Source organism: Mus caroli, chromosome X (genome assembly GCF_900094665.2).
Source record: "Mus caroli chromosome X, CAROLI_EIJ_v1.1, whole genome shotgun sequence".
NCBI classification, from domain to species: domain Eukaryota; kingdom Metazoa; phylum Chordata; class Mammalia; order Rodentia; family Muridae; genus Mus; species Mus caroli.
In genome coordinates, this window is record NC_034589.1 from 91,597,308 (window position 1) to 91,604,960 (window position 7,653).

The window sequence follows — 7,653 nt, forward strand, 5'->3', positions numbered from 1 at the left end:
AAGACAAAAAGACCACCAACAGATTGGGAAAGGATCTTTACCAATCCTAAATCAGATAGGGGACTAATATCCAATATATATAAAGAACTCAAGAACGTGGACTCCAGAAAATCAAATAACCCCATTAAAAACTGGAGCACAGAGCTAAACAAAGAATTCTCAACTGAGGAATATGGAATGACTAAGAAGCACCTGAAAAGATGTTCAACATCCTTAATCATCAGGAAAATGCAAATCAAAATAACCCTGAGATTCCACCTCACACCAGTCAGAAAGGCTAAGATCAAAAACTCAGGAGACAGCAGATGCTGGTATGGATATGGAGAAAGAGGAACACTCCTCCATTGTTGGTGAGATTGCAAGTTTGTACTCTGGAAATCAGTCTGGTGGTTCCTCAGAAAATTGGACATAGTACTACCGGAGGATCCAGCAATACCACTACTAGGCATATACCCAGAAGATATTCCAACTAGTAATAATGACACATGCTCCACTATGTTCATAGAAGCCTTATTTATAATAGCCAGAACCTGGAAAGAACCCAGATGTCCCTCAACAGAGAAATGGATATAGAAACTGTGGTACATTTACACAATGGAGTACTACTCAGCTATTAAAAACAATGAATTTATGAAATTCCTAGGCAAATGGATGGATCTCTTGAGAGTACAATCCTGAGTGAGGTAATCGAGTCACAAAAGAACTCAGGTGACATGTATTCACTGATAAGTGGGTATTAGCCCAGAAAATTATAATACCCAAGATATAATTTATAAATCACATGAAATTCAAGATGAATGAAGACCAAATTGTGGACACTTTGCCCCTTCTTAGAATTGTGAACAAAACACCCATGGAAGGAGTTACAGAGACAACATTTGGAGCTGAGAGGAAATGATGGACCATTCAGAGACTGCAGCACCCGAGGATCCATCCCATAATCAGCCAGCAAATGCAGACACTTTTGCATATGCCAGGAAGATTGTGCTGAAAGGACCCTAATATAACTGTCTCTTGTGAGGCTATGCCAGTGCCTGGCAAACACAGAAGTGGATGCTCACAGTCAGCTAATTGATGGAACACAGGACCCCCAATGAATGAGCTAGAGAAAGTACACAGGAGCTAAGGGGTCTGCAAGCCTATAGGTGGAACAACAATATGAACTATTCAGTACTCCCAGAGTTCATGTCTCTTGCTGCATATGTAGCAGAAGATGGCCTAGTCCGGCCTTCATTGGGAAGAGAAGCCCCCCCCCCCGGTTTTGCAAACTTTAAATGCCCTAGTACAAGGGAACATCAGGGCCAAGAAGTGGTAGTGGGTGGGTAGGGGAGCATGGGGGGGGGAGGATATGGGGGACTTTCGGGATAGCATTTGAAATATAAATGAAGAAAATACCTAATAAAATTTTGGAAAAAGAAAAACAAAAGAAAACAAAACAAAACCACAAGGTAGTATTTTGCTTAAAAGATATGAGGTCCATGCTACATTTACAATATATCTCTCCTTGCAGAATGCATGTATGTCTTACTCAGTAAAGCTTCAGATTCAGAAAATGCCTATTCCAGCTGTGTGGTGCATAAACATCAAGACATGTACTTCAAGATCTATTTCACTAAACAACTTGAGTCTTATGGAACTGTCATTTTTTTAGGTGAAAACAAGCTTATATTTTAATCTTTTTTTATCTTGCTATAGCACAAAAACACAGGCTAGGCACTTTAAGTAAACAGGTTCAAAGAAAGTACAGTAGTATTCATCTATAGTCCTAGTTACTCAAGACAATGGGGTAAACAGATTACTTGATTCTACAAGTTCAAGGCTAATCTGTTCATCATGGTGTGAACTGGAATTTAAATAAGCAAGTAAATAAATAAATAAATAAATAAATAAATTCATAGATTTAGTGCCTTGGAGGGCCAGAGAACATGTTTCTAGAATTTTGACAAAGGTGTTTTCGGCTGACACAAAATATATCAGAAAGGGAAAAGGAAGTTGCCACACAGAAACAGGCCAAGTCTTTGCTTTGAGATCCCTTTTTATATGTTGCTCACACAGTAACGACTCCACCTCTGAAACATAACCAATGCATCAGTATTAATTAATTCATGAGCCCTCATGGCCTAATCACTTCCAGAATAAGTCCCACCTCATACAGTCCCTAACAGCTCAACATGAAAGTCCGTGTTTCTATCACATGAATCCTGGAAGAACAAAACAACAAAATTGGAATGTAATCATGAAGTCTAACAATTTCAAATGGTACAAGTTTATAGATCATAAGGATATATTGATAGTATTTGTAGAGGTGCAGAGTTTGGCAATTACAAGCAACTAGCAAGGTACAAGCCTCACTTGTCTTCTGTTGACTACACACTTTGTTGAGTTACTCATCTACTTAAAGCCTCATTTCCCTCCTAGCATGATGACTAGGTAGACCTTATCACATATGGGTATTATGAGACTTCATTCAGTTCAATTAAAGTCTTAGAAAAACAACTTTCCCAGGCAGTACACCCACATAAGCTTTTGATACATAAGTTAGGGTAGGAGATCTGGTATATAGGACCATAATAGTATCAATAATTAAAAAAGATAAATGATCCCAACAGATCCCGTTTGAACAATGGAGGGTAAAGATACTGGAAAGTGAATGCAAAAGCTGTACTAGAAAATGAGAAATCATTATTAGAAAAGGGTAAGTGGATCTATAAGAACACAACCTACATTTAGGAAGTAGAGGGCTTATTCTCCAAGTCAAAAGAGTAATATATAACTAATATAGAAGAAGATGTATGTTTTTAAAAACTCACAAAATGTTATATTGTAGAGCCAAATAAATGGAAAAGGACTAAATTCATAAACAGAAAACTGTTGTGAGGTGTCTATGTTCTCCAGAGCAACCTGCAGAAATGATATGAACCCCTCATTATCCTAGTAAGCTTTCTGTGCAAATGAAAAAGCAGATTTTAAAATTCATATGGAATTTCAAGAGCCCTCTAATAGCCAAGACAATGTTGGAAAAAGACAAAAACAGGCCTAATATTGGTGTGATGACACATACTTGTAATTTCAGCATTCAAGGTAGGAGGATCACAAGGTGATTTCAGCCTGAGTCACACACACTCTGTCTCAAATAAAAGAAAACAAAAAGTATTGAACTTACATTCATCATATAAGCCAGCAATTCTACTCTTATGTGTATACCTAAAAGAAATAAAAAATCATTTCCACACATTTTTACGAACAAGTATGTATAGAGCATACTTTTTACTTGTAAGAGTTTTAAATTAAAATATAATCACAAAATTTCCTTCCTATGCTCCCCCCAAATCCTCCAAAATACCATTATTCTCCAATTCATTGCCTTATTTTCTTTATTATTACCTCTCTCTCTCTCTGTCTCTCTCTCTGTCTCTGTCTATCTCTCTCTCTCTCTCTCTCTCTCTCTCTCTCACACACACACACACACATACACACACACACACAAACACATATGTGTGTAAACACATAAAAATATAAAATATAGATATACCAGGCTAAGTGCTTTTAATTTTGCATATTTGTATTTATTTTCATGGCTGACCACTTGAATTAGAGGACTTACCTGGGAAGACTAATTCTTCCTCATTCGACACTCATTAATTGCCCATAGCCCCTCATCTAATAATGGGACCTCAGGAGATTTCTCCATTCCACACTAGAATATCTATTGGCATTCTCACTGTTTAGGTCTTGTTTAGGCAACCACATTGTTGAGGTTTCATGGTGTACTGTCCTTATCCTTTCTAGGAGACACAATCTCTCTTAGCAGACTTCTTAGTCCTTTGGCACTTACAATTTTTCTGCCTCCTTTCCATGATGTTCTATGAGTTAGGTGTGAGGGTTGTGTTATCAATGCATCAATTGGGACTGGGCATCCCACAGTCAGTTGTGCTCTGTATTTTGATCAGTTGTTGATTTCTACAATGGTCTTTGCTACATAGAGAAGCTTCAATGATGAGGGATAAGGGATACACTTACCTATAAGTATATTGATAAGTATTTGTAATACATCTTGTAATTATACTGGTTTAGGTAAAGTTATAGCAATAGATTCTTCTCTAATATCCATGATGTCCCAAACACAATGAGTTTGCAGAGTTTTAAGAACCTGACATTATTTCCATCTTGTTAAGTAGTCTTAAATCTAATCAGATAGCTCTTACTTACTATTAAGACATGAGGGCAACTATTGCAGCCTTAGGGATATCTCACCATACTTAGTCACAGCAGGGTGACTCTATTGGAAGCTTGTATATCTCCTCCCAATACTGTAAAAACTAGTCATTAATGAGAATGCTATCAAATTAGCTAGTTTGATTCCTTTGAGTGCTGTGTCTAAAGTGCATGGTATCAGCAGTGATGGGCATTTACTTGGTCTGGGAGGTAACAAGAGCAACAGCAATAGCCTAAAATGGATTTGGGCATCCTTTGGACTGACTTGGCTAACAACTCAGAAGAACGTTTCTCATGTCCTTTATTGAAGTGTTTGTTAAATAGTTTATTTATGACTCTTGGGGGTGTGGCAGTCAGTTCAAGTAGCCTTCATTTAAACTATACATATATGTATATATATATATATACACACACACATAAACATATACACACACATAAAGTAAACCAATTTAGATAAATACAAAGTAATATGATTTCTAAAGGCTTAAAAAAAAACACCATTAGTATTTATCTTGCTTTCCCCCTCTCCTTCTATACCAAACTCGCTTCCTCTTCCAGTTAAAGCCGTCCCTTCATATCACACCTGTTCTACTTCTGCCTCCATCTAGTGCCCCTTTGCCAAACATGCAGGGGTCCCTTTTTTACTTTCATAGTTTTTATCACTCCAGATTACATATGAAAATCTGAAGATGGTAGAAATTGCAATTGAGAGAGAATATGTTTTGGGGTTTTTGGCATTTGGGCTACTTCTTTCAAGACACTATTTCCTAATTCCTTCTATTCACCTGTAAATGGCATAATTTCATTTTTTATTTACTGCTAAATAGTGTTCCATTTTGTATATGTAGCACATTTTTATTATCCACTCATCAGTTGAAGGACATTTAAGGTTGCTTCCATTTTGTAGCTATCATAAACAGGATGGCAATGAACACTGCTGGGAGATTTCTTGTGCAGTGGTGAGTCCCTTGGGTATATGCCAGTGATGATATAGGTAGATAATATGGTAGATTACTTTTGAAAAGTCTCCACACTGATTATTAGAAAGGGTGCACCAGTTTGCAATTTTGCCCAAATTGAATGAAGTTCCCTTTTACCTACATTCTTCTCAGCATTGTTATCTGTTTGTCTGACCTTAGACAATATAATTGAGGTGAGAAGAAGCCTCAATCTTTAGTTTGCATTCATGCAATTGCGAAAGACAATGAGCACATTTTGAGGATATTGTAGCAGTATTTATCTCCTCTATTGAGAGTTCTGTTCAACATTCACAGACTGCATCTAATGGAGTCCATTATTTTCTTGACTGTTTTTTCCACTCTCTGTATACTCTGGGTATTAATCCTCTGTCAGATGTACAACTTACAAAGCTTCTCTTCCTCTTTGTTTACTTCACTCTTACTTTTCTGACTATTTTCTTAGATGTACAGAAGCTTTTCAGTTTTCTGATGTCTCACTTATCAGTATTTAGACTTGATTCTTGGGCAAATAGAGTTCTATTCAGAGAATCTTTTTCTACACCTGTATCTTCTAGAGCACTGCCTATCTTTTCTTCTATCAGTTTCAGGATTCAAATTGAGGTTTTTGGACCACTTGGAATAATTAATTATTTTGTGTAGGGGGATAGATATAGGTTTTATTTCATTCTTTTTGTATTTGAATATCCAGATTTCCCAGAAACATCTGTTGAAGATGCTGTATTTGTCAAATACATGATTTTGCCTCTGTCAAATATCAGATGGCTGTTGTTATGTGTTCTCATATTTGGGTTTTCTATTTTGATTCACTGATATATACATCTATTTTGTGCAGTACTATACTGCTTTTGTTACTAATGCTCTTGAAAATTGTAATGATATTTTCTTGGACATATTAATTTTCTTAGGAGTGTTTTGGCTATCTGAAGTATTTTGTGGTTCAATGTGAATTTAAGTTTTTTTTTCTTCTATGAAAATTTTTGTGAGGATTTTTATTTGAACTTCATTAAATGTGTACATTGCTTTTTGTAGAAAGGTTATATTCACGATATGAATTTTGCCAGTTCATGATTATGGGAGGTCTTTCCATTTTCTAATGTCTTTCTCAATCTCTTTCTTCAGAGATTTATGGTTTTAATTGAAGATGTATTTCACCTTGCTTAAGTTTATTCCTGCTTTATTTCTTTGAGGCTATTCCAACTGGAAATGTATCCATGATATCTCTGTGAATTTGTTGGTGTTATATACAAAGGTTACTGCTTTTTGTAAGTTGATTTTTCTTCCTGTCACCTTGTCACCTCATTTAAGTTTATTGAGTTATCTACTTATGTCTTCTTTAAATTCTGTAAATATTTTATGACATTTCTGACTGTTTATTTAAATTTTGTATCTTTGAGTTCACTATACATTGAAGAACATTCCTACAGGACTGATGGATTGGTGAAATGTGTTATCATGCTCTTTCATATTTTTTTGCAGTGAGCCCTGTGAATGTGGATTTCTTTCATTGATTTGTGTCTGATGTGGATATAGAATGCTGGGTTGGGGTACAGAATGATCTCTTGAGCTTGGATCTGGAGGTTCTATATTCATGGGTGAGATTAAATCAAGAAGATGCAGAAGCTTGGAATATAATGCAGAATATGTGCCCTTGCCCTTGCAGGTTATGCTAAGTATGAGTCCACCAGACTTAAATAAGAAACTATAGGGCTGGCAAGATGACTCAGCAGGTAAAAGCACTGACTGCTCTTTTGAAGGTCTTGAGTTCAAACCACAGCAACCACATGGTGGCTCACAACCACCTGTAATGAGACCTGACACCCTCTTCAGGTGTGTCTGAAGTCAGCTACAGTATACTTATGTATAATAATAAATAAATCTTTGAGCTGGAGCAAGCAGGGACTCAGTAAGTGGGGCCTACCAGAGCAAGCAGAGGTCCTAAAAAAAAAAAAAAAAAAAGATCAGTTCCCAACAACCACATGAAGGCTGACAACCTTTATGAGTTGAATTACAGTTACAGTGAGTTACAGTTACAGTGTACTCACATAAATAAATAAATAAATAAATAAATAAATAAATAGCCGGGTGTGGTGGCACACGCCTTTAATCCCAGCACTTGGGAGGCAGAGGCAGGTGGATTTCTGAGTTCGAGGCCATTCTGGTCTACAAAGTGAGTTCCAGGACAGCCAGGGCTACACAGAGAAACCCTGTCTCGAAAAACCAAAAAAAAAAAATAAAAATAAAAATAAATAAATAAATAAATAAATAAATACATCTTTAAAACAAATAGGGAACTATATCTGGGACCCTGGCTTGATCTTAGGATTTGAGGAGGATGCAGACAGTGTAGGATGAGGTAGACTCATTAAGTTTTTCCAGATGCAGGCTGTGTGAACCAGAATAGACATGTAGACTAGACATGCAATAGGAAAAATGAATCCTATCCTGAATCAATCACAGA